Raw genomic sequence first — 14,651 nt, 5'->3', positions numbered from 1 at the left:
TCTGAACAGCAGCTAAACGATTTCTGGCGGGGCTCGAAGAAGATTGAAAATTCTTTTTAAATTCCGGTAAAATTTATTTGTCGCCGCTCTTCTTCCATATTTTTTGGTTAGTTTCTACTTATTATTGATTATTATTATTATTATTTGTAGTAGTGGTAATAGTAGTCGTTGTAGAAGTAGCGGTAGTAGTAGTAGTAGTAGTAATTGTAGTAGTAGTGATGAATTTTGATGAATTTTATACTGTAAGTTATTTTATTGAGTTTTTTCTGATGATCTTGATCTGGTTTTTGAGTTTTTTTGTAAAGAAAATTCTAGATTCAAATATCTTTTTCTTGTTTAATTCGACTTGAATCATTGAATTATTTTATTATTTAGAATGAAAAAAAGCTGATCCGATCATTATTTTCATTTATAGATTTAGACAATTGATTAAACTTCGCACACACCTTCGCATGTAATGAATGCCTACAGAATAAGAGTCATAATCGTACATATAATTCTAGTATACCAAGATCAGAATTTCCAAGAAACATACAGCACTCCTACCGCCTGAGCTATCCTGTCTTGAAGAGGAGGGAATGAGATGGGTTTCTCTGGATGGCTTCTGAGAATAAATTTTCCATTGGTGATTGTTTGTTTAGTCATGTTGCTGATGTTTTCAGCGGGGTTGCTGCCGTGTTTGAATCCGGTGGTGACGAAAACTAAAAACACGAAAATGTATTCATGACTAGATGAACACTCGTCTCTGGGGGAATTTTTTTATGCAGCACGCACACACAAAACCACACACACACATATATACTACACACATACATGCACATACACGATATGATACGATATATTTTACACACAAACACACACACACACACAGTGTTTTTTGCTAGTCATTCATTCATTTAAAATTCAATTTATTTCGTGTTATTTTTATTATTATTATTATTATTATTATTATGTTATTGTTGTTGTAGTTGTTAAAACATACATAAATAATTATAGTAATAATAATATTATTATTATTTTTTATTGATTAATATAAAGACAAATGCCAAAAAGAACATTGAACAACAGTTAAGTAGCATACTCTTCACAATAACTTATCATACAATGGACTTTAACATCGAATAAATGAATGAACATTATTATTATTAATATTAATAATATTATAGTTATTATTATTATTTTATTATAATATTAATTATTATTATTTTTATTATTGTTGTCTGTGCTTTGTACCCACTTCATTCACGAGGCTCTTGACAAGACGAGGACTGTCTTTCTCTCTCTCTTTCTCTCTCTTTCATTTGCTATCTTTCTCTCCTCTCTCTCTCTCTCCTTTTCATGAACGAGCGAAATAAAATGTTAAAAACATTTACAAAATCATCCGCAGTCTTCTGGATATTCCTGTACAAGCATACATACATACACACATACATACAACATACGTACATACAAACATACATACACACACATACATACACATTATTATCATTGTTATTAATATCATATACACATTTGTGTACACTGCTGTACGTGCACTTTGTACAGGAGTGTATGAACTTTGTACGTTTGTATCGGAAATGTGTGTGCGTATGTATGTATGTATGTGTATGTACTACTTATGTATGTATGACTTGCGTATTACTTATGTATATGTGTGTGTATGCATGTATGTATGTGTACGTATGTAGGTATGTATGTATGTCTATAATTATATCAATAATGATTAAACCAGGATCCAACTGCGGAGGAATTGTATAATATAAACATTATTCGTTTATATAGTAATGAATGTGTGTGTCTGTCTGTGTGTGTGTGTGTGCGTGTGCATGTATTGTGTGCACGCTACATTTTTTTAAATCATATTTTAAAAAATATTACTTCCAAAACATTATTTACAACGTCTGAAAAAAAATAACATTGAAATCTCTCATTCTCACTCTCTCTCTCTCTCTCTTTCTACCTTTCCTCTAACCCATTAAACAATTAAAAAAGCGTACTCTATCATCTTAATTTATGCATTCCTCTTATGAATATTATTGGCCTACGATTAAAAGATCTCATGAATATTAATGAGTGTAGGCCTAAGAAAAAATGTGCTTATGAGTGTGGGCTTATGAATATGTTAATTATTTTGTGTCTGTAGTAGAGCCCCAAGCGAAATGCCTGCCAGTGAATTAGCCGGTATAAAGGTTATGTTCGATTCCTACTAAATAAATTTCACCAAAACTAAATAAAGAAATAGATAGATAGGTATATGTAGTTTTAATACATATAGAATGTTGTATTTACACATTCAAATTGTACAATTGTGTTAAGGTGTAGTCTCAAATTATTTTGAATTCTCTCGGAAAAGTTTAAAACATTCACACGTACACACATGACAACATTCACACATACATACAGGACAACATTCACACATACACACATGATAACATTCACACATGATAACATTCACACATACATACATGACAACATACACACATACATACACGAAAAAATTCACACATACATAGGTACATACGTTATCACATACGTGATGTTTTTGATTTAGCAAAAACACATCAAAGAAACCGACCTTGACATTTTAAAAAAATTCTAATTAAATTTCTTGCAAAATCAAAAACATATAAAATATAGCAGATCAAACCAGCCAATCAGAATTTTTTTTTTGTCGTTGGAGGAAATGACGTCATTATAACTGTATTTATTTAGCCGTCCGACTGTGAACTAGTAAGTATGATCATTATAATCCATTCCTATCAACAATTATTTTACAGCGCACAAAACTAAATAAATAAATAGATATATTTACATATTTTTAAAAATTTATAATCAAGTTTTAGAATTGGTCTTGAGTAAGGGTTTTGAATGTTTGAAATGATGAGGATGTATGACTGAACCAATTAATAGGAGCCGAAAGAGGGCTGAAATCAGGTGAGGCGTTTCTGCCTGGCATGCTCGCTTGAGCCTGGAACTCCTGATCTCATTTTTATATTTTTAATTTATTTTTATTTTATCTTTATTTTTGGTTATATAGAGTTGTATGGAGTTAGATAGAGTTATATAGAGTTATATAGAGTTATATAGAGTTGTATAGAGTTAGATAGAGTTATATAGAGTTGTATAGAGTTGTATATAGTTGTATATAGTTATATAGAATTATATAGAGTTATATAGAGTTATATAGAGTTGTATAGAGTTATATAGAGTTGTATAGAGTTATATAGAGTTGTATAGAGTTATATAGAGTTATAAAGAGTTATATAAAGTTAGCCATTATGATATGTTGTGAACTGTTCTTACTAAATGTTCATATTTCTGACATATGTTTTATGACTTTATAATAATTAGTTTTTTACATTTAAATTTTTAAATTGTTGCAATAAACTTTAAAAACAAAAAATCAGTGTTTGCGATTTAGGAGCTCTAGTGCTCTGCTTGGAGTTCTAGTGTATAGATATTAAAATATGGGCCTCATTAAGCCAAGCAATTGAATTTCTTTTCAAAACTGTACATAATCCAATCGGTTTATCAGATATCCAGAAGTCACTCTAAATTGAAATTAAAATGAGTTCAACATGAAGAAACCCACCAGCCACAACCAAAACTACTTAGCGTTCTCAAGAGGGCACCAGATTCATTGTGTGAAACGTTCAAGTGCTGGCAAAGATACATCTTCATCACATCTTTATCACATCTTCATCACATCTTCATCACATCTTCAACATCTTCATCGAACGACGCATACACACACAACAGTCATACGACTTAAACACGAGTAACTGTAGTGTTTTAAGGAAAAATGAAGAGAAAGAGAGAGAGAGAGAAAAAAGAGAGAGAGAAAGAAAGAAAAAGAGTGAGAGATGATAGATAAAAAATAGAAAAAGAAAGAGAAAGAGAGAGAGAGAGAAATATATAGACAAATATTAGATGAAATAAGCTTGGCTGCACCCACGCATATCAAAATTCACAGCAGCAACAACAACAACAACAGCATCATCAACATCTTCAAAAACATCAAAAACAAAAACAACAACGACAACAACATCATCAACATCTTCAACAACAACAACAACGTCAACAATTTTAGCAACAACAACATTATCATCATCGTCATTGTCGGTGGATCGGCAGCTGCTAGAAGAAGGAACATCATTTTGGTTTGCTTGCTGGATTCGTTCACTCGTTCGTTCGTTCGTTCGTTTGTCCTTTTGTTTGCCTATTTATCTGCATAAACATTATACAAAATACACACAAACACACGGACACATAAGCGATAAAAAAGAGAAAAGAGTGAAAGAGAGGGAGAAAGAAAGAAAGAGAGAGAGAGAGAGAGAGAGAGAGAGAGAGAGAGAGAGAGAATGTATATTCAATATATAAAACGGGCATAAAAATGTACAGAGTTGAAAAAGTTAAAAAATAAAAAAAACTGAAATACATACAAACATACATACATACAAACATACATGAAAACATACATACATACATACATACATACATACATACATACATACATACATACATACATACATACAAACATACATACATACATACATACATACATACATACATACATACATACATACATACATACATACATACATACATACATACATACATACATACATACATACATACATACATACATACATACATACATACATACATACATACATACATACATACTAATATGATTCATGAGACGGTGTACAAATGTATGAGTGTACAATTGGTAACGGCACAGGAAGTTGATCGCTTCTATTGTGTACACAAGTGTATGTGTCTGATGTGTGCATACATACATACATACATGCATACATACATACATGCATACATACATACATACATACATGCATACATACATACATGCATACATGCATACATACATACATACATACATACTTACATACATACATTCGCATAGCTTTTTCACGCAAGCTCAATGATAATATGACATGCATGGATGTGGAATAGATGCATCTAGCCACCCATAGTACAAAATGTACGCTGTATGAATTGTGCCATCTAGTTGCTGTTGTTGTTGTTGTTGTTGTTGAAGTTGTTCGTGTTGTTGTTAACGTGTTGTTTAGTTTCTTATGCAAAATTATAGATTAAGAATTCACTAATAGAATGAATGAACGGATGAATTAATGGATGAATAAACAATTGCTTATAATCTGTGCAATTGAACTGCCTTTAATTTCAGCCTTTTCAAATCTAAAAGAGGTTAACAATGATAACATTTAATGATGATGGTGGTGATGATGGTGGTTATGATGATGATGATGATGATGATGATGATGCTTGCGGGAGTGGTGGTGATGATGATGATGATGGTGGCGGTTTTGATAATGATGTTTCGATTAATCTTGTCGCATTGCTCAGGAACAAGCAAGATATCATCATCATCGTCGTCGTCGTCAGAAACAACACCACCATCATCATCATCATCGTCATCATCATCATCATTTAAAACATCATCATCAACAACAACATCAACAACAGCAACAGCAATATCATCATCATTGTCGTCGTCATCATTTGGGAAACTGACCGCATCAACATCATCATCTTTATCATCAACAACAAGAGCATTCTCTGATTCAGCAATAACAACACCGTCTACAACAGCCACAACCACAACAGCCGCAACAACCACAGCAGCAGCCACAGCAGTAACGACAACAACTTCTTCTTCTTCTTCCGCCTCAACATCGTTCGCGTCATCATTATCATCATCGAGAGCTGCCACTAATCAGTCTCAGACGGACGAAGACTTGGGCGAGTTGGATCGAAAGCTGGAAGACGTACGTCAAATTTGGTACCGGGTCTCCAGAGAAGATGCTATTGAGATGATTTCGGCATCGGTCGGTTGCTCTTCATCTTCCCCTTCCTCCTTCTTCTCATTATTATTTTTATTGTTGTTATTATTGTTAGTTATTATTATTGTTATTATTATTATACCATAAAATTCCGCGCCAAAAACGCCCAGACACTCCGAGAAATCGACGACTTACTGAAGTACTTCGACAATGCAGAGAAGGAGCTCAACTCGCTGGAGCCAATCAGTGCCACGCAAGACGTACTTACTGGTCAGCTGAGAGACCACAAGGTTCGTTGATTGGTTGGTTGATTGGTTGGTTGGTTGTCTGATTGGTTGGTTGAATGATTGGTTGGTTGGCTGGTTGGTTGGTTGGCTGATTGGTTGGTTGATTGGTTGGTTGGTTGAATGATTGGTTGGTTGGGTGATTGGTTGGGTGAATGATTGGTTGGTTGAATGATTAGTTGGTTGAATGATTGGTTGGTTGAATGATTGGTTGGTTGGCTGATTGGTTCGTTGATTGATGGGTTGGTTGGTTGGCTGGATGCTAGACTGACTAAGTAAAATACACTGAATAATCAATTGGTCAGGGTTCATTAATTGATTGATTGATTCATTCATGGTTGCTTGATTTGATTGAATGATTGATTGATTGATTGAATGAGTGAGTGAGAGTGAGTGAGTGAGTGAGTTACTGATTTTTTCATCCATTCATTCCTTTCCACAGATATTCCATGAAGAGCTGGAGCGCCAGCAGCGTCATCTTGCGACAATCATCACAAAATGCAAGGTCATTCTGACAATCATCATCATGGTCATCACCATCATCATCACCATCGTCATCATCACAATCGTCATCATCATCACCACCACCACCATAATCATCATCAGGGTATGTTGAGGGAGGTTTGCAGCGAGGAGTCTGATGACGTCAGAAGCAAACTGACCAACATGAGTGACCAGGCGGAAGTCATCTGCAGACTGAGCAGTAGTAGGTCAGTCTTCATGATGATGATGATGATGATGATGATGATGATGATGATGGTGGTGATGATGATGATGATGTTGGTGATGATGATGATGATGATGATGATGTTGGTGATGATGATGATGAAGATGATGATGATGGTGGTGAAGATGATGATGATGTTGGTGAAGATGATGATGTAGTTGGTGAAGATGACGATGATGTTGATGAAGATGATGATGATGATGGTGATGATGATGATGTAGTTGGTGATGATGATGATTATGTTGTTGTTGGTGATGATGATTATGCTGTTGTTGGTGATGATGATAACATAAAAACTCACAAAATAAACCCACAAAACAAACCAAAGACTCCAAATATTAGAAGAAAAGTTGCCCCTAGCAACGTACTTCAGCATGACTTTTGACCGATTGCTGACCTGGCTGGCCGACATCGAACTGGAAATAACGTGCATAGATTACAAACACGATGACCCTGTCGAAGAAGTCAAGGTCAAACAGGATAGGGCAAAGGTCATTTGCTATATTTATCATAATTTCATCCGTTATTATTCTATAATTAGAATTTTGTAACTTGCGATCACATAGGCCGCCCAGAGATTGATAGACGACTACAAGGCAGTAGTCGATGACGTCATAATGACCGGAAATGATCTCATGTCCATTTCTACGAGGTAAGATCACGTGGTTTTCAAGATAAAACAAAAGATAATTAATACGCAGTTAATTATATAGCGCAAATAAGGAAATACGGTATGTTTAAACTTGTATAACGTTGAAAGAATTAGCAAAAATACCCACACACACTTACCCACACACACACACTTACCCACAAACACACACACACTTACCCACACACATACACACACACGCACAAAAGATACGACGCGGCTGGGGTCCAGCGTCAAGTAGATCATGTGACCAATCGCTACGTCATCGTCAAACAGTCAGTGAGGGGCAAGCTGGCCCTGCTGGACGAAGCCGTGCGTAGGTTGAACGTCGATGTGAGTTGGGATTTTTTTTTTTATAACAATAATAATAATAATAATGATAATAATAATGATAATAATCATAATAATAATCATAATAATAATGATGATGATAATAATCTTATCTTATCTAGGATTGATTATTGTAACTCGCTCTACTATGGTCTTCCTGACTCTATACTCTATCCTTTAAGTAAAGCTTTTAACTCTGCTGCTCGTCTAGTTGCTCGTGCCCCTTTCTTTTCTCATATATCTCCATATCTTGTTCTCTTGCACTGGCTACCTATAAAATATAGAATAATTTTTAAAATTTGCACGTTCATGTATAAGTCTCAATCTAAATTATTTTCTAAGTATTTATCAGATATATTAATTGAACCTAAACGCCCCGTTTTACGATCGTCTTCTTCTTCTCGCTTTTTCTTAACTCGTGTTAAACACTCTTTTGCCAAATCTGCTTTTGCTTTTTCTGGTCCTTTTCTCTGGAACTCTCTACCTCCTTCTCTGACTACTTCTCCATCACTTACGAAGTTCATAGCGGATCTCAAGACCCATCTGTTTTCAAAATTCATTGAGGAGCGCTGTTGAACATCGCGGAAATAGCGCTTTATAAGCTAATTGATTGATTGATTGATTGATTGAATAATGATAATAATAATAATAGTAATAATAATAATGGTAAAGATGATGATGATGATGATGATGATGATGCCAAAGGTCATTGTGACTCTGGACAGCATAGTTGACGACCTACAATATTTGAACGGCAAGGCGAAATACGCCGACCCAATTGCAGCCAACCCAACGACCTTGAGAGGTCAAATTGCCGAAAATGAGGTCAGTATTGTCATCAGGATAGTCGCGTGAGTGTCATTCACCTATCATCGTCATCATCATCGTCATCATCATCATCATCGTCACTGTCAGTCAATTGTGGAAGACTTGCACAGTTGCAATCACGTGATCACTAGCGTTAAAGGCGCCATTGACCAAACTCTGAAGAAAATGTCCGAATCCAGTGATGAACAGAGCAGTTAGTGGAATAATGACGACGATGATGATGATGATGATGATTGTAATGATCAGATGATGTCTGTGGTAATAATATAATCACAAACACACACACACATGCACACACACGCAAACACACACACACACACACGCGCGCGCAAACACACACACACGCCTAAACAAACACACACACAACCAGGCGAAGAACTAGTGACAGAACTGAAGACACTGGACGACCTGCAATCATCAGTCTTTACGAACACACGCCAGCGTTCGGTGAAGCTGAGAGGGGCAGTTGGTGTTGCAGACAGGTTCCACGTAGACTTCGAGAACACCATAGACCTGTTGCGAGACATCAGAGACGAGCTGGTTGCTCAGGAACTGCCTGGAGTCGAGACAGAGGTCGTTGAGATACAACAGAAAGAATTGAAGGTGACTCTTTTTGTCTTGTGGTTTCATGTGTTTTTCATGTTTTGTATTGTAAAAAGAAGAAAATAAATAAAGTTAAAAGAAAGAGAGAGTAAATTTATTTTCGTTAGATGTTAATATTTATTTCGAGGTTATTTATTTGCGGTTATTGTTTATTTTCACTAAAACCATCAAACCATCCAACCAATCGGTTAACCAACCAACCAACCAACAAACCAACCCAACTGACCCAAACAGAAACTCACAAACCAGTTTAAAAAAGCAAACAGCATGTTGGATAGTTGCCGCAGAACTGTAGAAGAACTGGCAAATTTTTGCGATGCACCTGGATTGGCTGAGGTGGAGAAACACCTGGAAGATATGGAGAGTCTGAGAGAAGAGATTGATGACAAGGCTTGGGAGAAAATTATTTTTCTTATAAAATATTTTTATTAATTATTATAAATATTTATCATGTGACTATAGTTATTATTTTATTTTTTATTATATTATGATTTAGTGTTTAATCATATTTTTTGAAAAAAAAAGATAAAAGACAGGTCGGCTCATTTAGAAGTTGCACTTGAGAGGTCGAAGTTTTTCAACAAATATTATAAGGTACGTACTGAATGAATGAATGATTGTATGAATGAATTAATTAATTAATGAATGAATGAACGAACGAACGAATGGTCGTGAGAGTAAGCAGTTGGATGAATGATTCATTCAGATTTTATCGGTTCGGTTTTACTCAGTTTTACAAGAAATATTCTCACTACAGACTCATGATTTTAAAACAATTATATAAATAATAATAATAATTATTATTAATTATAATAATAAATATAATTATTATTATTTATCTCGTAGGCGATAATGCAGTGGCTACCAAAAGCAGAAGAGAAAATTATAGCCGTTTCGCCAGTAGCGGCTCATCCAAGATCTGTCAAAATCCAAATCGAAGAACTCAAAGTACCATCATTAATATTATTATTTATAATTTATTATTATTTGTTAATATTATTATTATTACCACTATCATTCTTCTTCTTCTTCTTCTTCTTCTTCTTCTTCTTCTTCTTCTTCTTCTTCTTCTTTTTCTTCTCCTTCTTCATCATCATCATCATCATCATCATCATCTTCTTCTTCTTCTTTTTCTTCTCCTTCTTCATCATCATCATCATCATCATCTTCTTCTTCTTCTTCTTTTTCTTCTTCCTTTTCTTCCTCTTCTTCCTCTTATTATTATTAATTTTAACTAACTATGCAACCGAACTGGGCAGGTCCTAAAGATCCAACTGAGGCCCCATCATGTGGACATTGAGAATTTGAACCAGTACATGTCTGACCTCTCCAGTAACTCCCCCTTCATGGCTGAGGCCCTCACGAGTAGGGTGGCAGAGATCAATGAGAGGTGGCATCGTTTGTTAAAGGAGTTTGAGTCTAGAGAGGTAGGGGTAACTTTCTCCTTTCTCTCTCTCTCTCTCTCTCTTTCTATTGCTCTTTTTTTCTCTTTATGTTGAAAGAGTTTGAATCTAGAGAAGTAACTCTGTGGTAGAACTTTTGTTTTTCTTTCTCTTTCTCCCCTCCCTCTCCCTCTCTCTTTCACTTTCTTTCTATATACACACATATACAATTTTTTCTATCATTAACTTCTCCAGATTATATTTCAATTCTTACCCCTTGCACACCCGACAGACCCACCTGCACGATATCCTGGTGGAACTGGGCGAGGTCAACCACTCCGTCGATGACGTCATCGGGTTTCTGCAGCAGGTCGAGTCTGACCTTCAACAGTTCGAAAGGTCATACGTCGACCCCGGTCACGTGATTTTGTATTTGAGGAAAATTCAGGTAGGTTGAAAAGGCGGAAATTTTTTTGTTGGTTTCAAATTTTTTTTTACTATAGTTTGTGAACGTTTGAGAAATGCTATAAATCAACCAACTAACCAACCAACCAATCATAAAACAGAAAGAACTGGTGAACCTTGACCCGGTGATTGCCCGTTTGAACGGGGTCATCCAAATGTCCGCAGAACGTAGCGGTAAGACGTCAACAGCCCTGTTGGAGAAGCAGGATGAAATGATGAACATGTACCTCGATACGCAAGTTCTTGCTCGGGATAAGTTGAATGAACTGCATGGCAGATTGAAACAGGTTGGCTGGTTGGTTGATTGGTTGGTTGGTTGGTTGGTTGTTTGGTTAGTTGGTTGGTTGTCTGGTTGGTTGATTGGTTGGCTGGCTGGTTGGATGGCTGATTATTGGTGCAACTTGCTGATGATGTAAAATTAACAACCAATTAGACAAAAAAAAACAAATTAATTTGAACGTAGTTTCAAATAAAAATTCAAAAAAATTCTAAAAAAATTCATTCCACACCACAGGTCAAAGGTTACATGGGTAGCGTGGACGACCTCTTGACCTGGTTACACGAGTTCAAAGTGAAGTTGAAGGCCACGGAGTTCATGGGTGTTCTTCCAGAGGAAGTCAAAACCCAACATGCTCTGATAACGGTAACTTTTTTAAAAAATAAAATTTAAATAACAGACAAAATCATAACGAAGTAAAATAATTAACTAATTAATTAATTCACTAATTAATTAATTAATTAATTAAATAGGAAAGTTACGAAGAGTTGAGCAACAAAGAGATTGAAATCCTGGCGATCATGCTTAACGGTGAGGACATGCTGGCCAGATGTCGGGAGAAAGACGCCAAGCAGCTCAAAGCCAAACTGGAGATGCTACAAGAGAGGCTCAAAGAAACGAAAATCAGAGCTGAAAAACGAAAGGTTCCCTTTCAATTAACAATTTTTTCCAATTGTTAACAATAAATTTTCAACTGAAAACAGATATTGAAATGAAGTAAAATAATTATTTTTTTTCAAAATTCCACCCAACCAACCAACCACCCAACCAACCACCCAACCAACCAACCAACTGACTGACAGAAAAAGATGGAAGGTCACATGAAGGCAGTCGAAATGTTCCACAAACTCTTCTCCACCCATATCGACTGGTTGGACAAAGCCGAGAAAACACTAGCCACCTTAAAGCACAGGCATAAGACGATGGAGAAGATTCAAAACCAACTTCAAATTCATCAGGTAGTTTTTTTTATTCATCCACTCCTTCATTCGCCCATCAATTCATTTATTTATTTATTTATTACTCATTCGTTTATTCACTCGTTTATTCATTCATTCACTCACTCACTTATGCATTCACTCACTCACTCCTTCACTCCTTCATTCACTCACTCAAGGAACTGAAAAAAGACGTAGACTTCCAGTGCAAGATCGCTCAGAATGTGGAGAACACTGGGACCTACTTAAAGTACTTCGGCAGTAAGAGGGACACGGTCTATGTCAAGAACCTTCTCGTCGGGGTCAAGGTCAGATGGAAGAAGTTGGTCAGGAAAGTTGATGAAGCTGGTCGCCTGTTGCAGCAAGCGTTCAGAGAAGATAAGAGGGTTCGTTGCGATTTGATTGGTTCTTTCGGAGGAATTCTGCCCATTGGTTGGCCGGTTTGAATGAGATCTGTGATTTGATTGGTTGAGTTTGATTAGTTGATTTCAATGAATGTGATATGATCTATCACATCAGAGCGTTCATGTCTTCGAATTACTTCACTAGCAAATAAACTTTTATAACTCGATAGCTGGCTGGCTTGTTCAGTTATTCCCACAACACCATTATAGACATGCATTCTTTGATTGTAAGGAGAAGCCACATTACATAGTGACAAGAAACAGAGCGAAACACATACATTGCATTATATATAATTGAAAATTTCCCATCAAACTGCCTTCCAGTTTAATGATTGCTGGAAATCGCTGACTGAATGGCTGGACGAGGGTGAGATCGTTCTGAAGAAGTACGTGGCTGACTGTGGGGGGAGGAAGAACCTGAAGGAGGCTGGCAAGGAGGTCTCCAAGGAGGCCAAAGATGGCGATGAATTGCACGTGAGAACCTTCCGGAAAACAATTTTTTAAATGTTTTTTCCTCACTAATCTTCACCGTAAATTTAAAAACGAAACTGAAACCTCATGCACTCAGAAATTTCAAACTCAAATGTCTGCCAAACACCCGAACTACTACTCGACCATGCGACTGGGCACGAGTTTGAGAGACCAGTGCCCGGCAGAAGACCCCGAACGAGAAGTTCTCAATGAAATGTTGGAGGCCCTCAAGCAGAAATGGAACACCCTTAGATCCATTGCCTCTCAAAGGTCTGTGCTTCTTTTTTTTCCACATTTTCATTCTCAATCTTTCTAAAAATATTCACTCTTCAATTTTTTTGACGCACTTTTACATATACGGTCTAGCGGTCCGTATTGTATAGCACGTGAATCTTAAATACTTTTACAGCCGAGTGGAATGTACTTAATACCGATTCCATATCGATTCTTTTTCGGGAGTTGGTTATTTATAGAACCGATTTTATTATTACAAGGATGTATGTCACTTAATAGGAGTGTGAATGCCTGCACAGATTCTGCGAAGGTTCAAACAACGTGTAGCGATCTAGTTATTTTTCGTCATGATGTTTGTTGGTGAGTGTTGGGGTACGATAAGTGTAAATCGTTTGAATGGCGTCGTTAGGTCGTTCAAATGCAAGCTGAATCTGAAATTTAAACCAATGAAAAGACTAATTTTTTGTGTGTATGTTAAGATAGATTATAAGGTAAAGAACACAAACATCATCAGCATCGCTATCCTCATCAGCATCATCATCATCATCACCGTCATAAACATCATTATCATCTTTTTCTTCTTCGTCATCATCATTATAAACATCACCATCCAACTCACCTTAAAGAGCGATGTGCAAATAAATAACATTATTCATCGCGTGCACTGGTGTACAGGTGTGAATGTGTACGTGTGTGTACGTGTGTGTGAGTGTACATGTGTGTGTGTGTGTGTGTGTGTGTGTGTGTGTATGCGGCTTTTCTTAATTGCTAATTAGTGTTATCCAGGTGATATTCTACGCTTGCAAGCTTACCTGTCTGCTGTAGAAATAAAAATATTTATTTGGCGCTAAATTTATTCTTTCGAAACTAAAACAGCTGTTGTTGTTGCTGTTGTTGTTAATGCTGTTGTTGTTGTGGTTGTCGCTGTTGTAGTAGTAGTTGTGGTTGTTGTGGTTGTTGTAGTTGTTTTGGTTTTTATCTCAATGATGTTGTTTGTTGTTGACTGCTTTGTCGTGTGTCTATCAGATCCAATAAAAATTCAGTTAATGAATGAATAGATGAATGAATGAATGAATGAATAAAAAAAGTTAAACGCATGGAGAAAAATAATACTAAAACATACTTTGAAAAAGTGTAGNTATTTTTTTACGGTTGGTATAACATTGGCCAAAAATTTTTCATTTGAATAAACAATTTGAATAACTAATATAACTCATGCTCCGTTAGGATATATACC

Source organism: Helobdella robusta (genome assembly GCF_000326865.2).
Source record: "Helobdella robusta unplaced genomic scaffold HELROscaffold_11, whole genome shotgun sequence".
Taxonomy (NCBI): Eukaryota; Metazoa; Annelida; class Clitellata; order Rhynchobdellida; family Glossiphoniidae; genus Helobdella; species Helobdella robusta.
Note: the sequence above shows the minus strand (reverse complement) of the source record.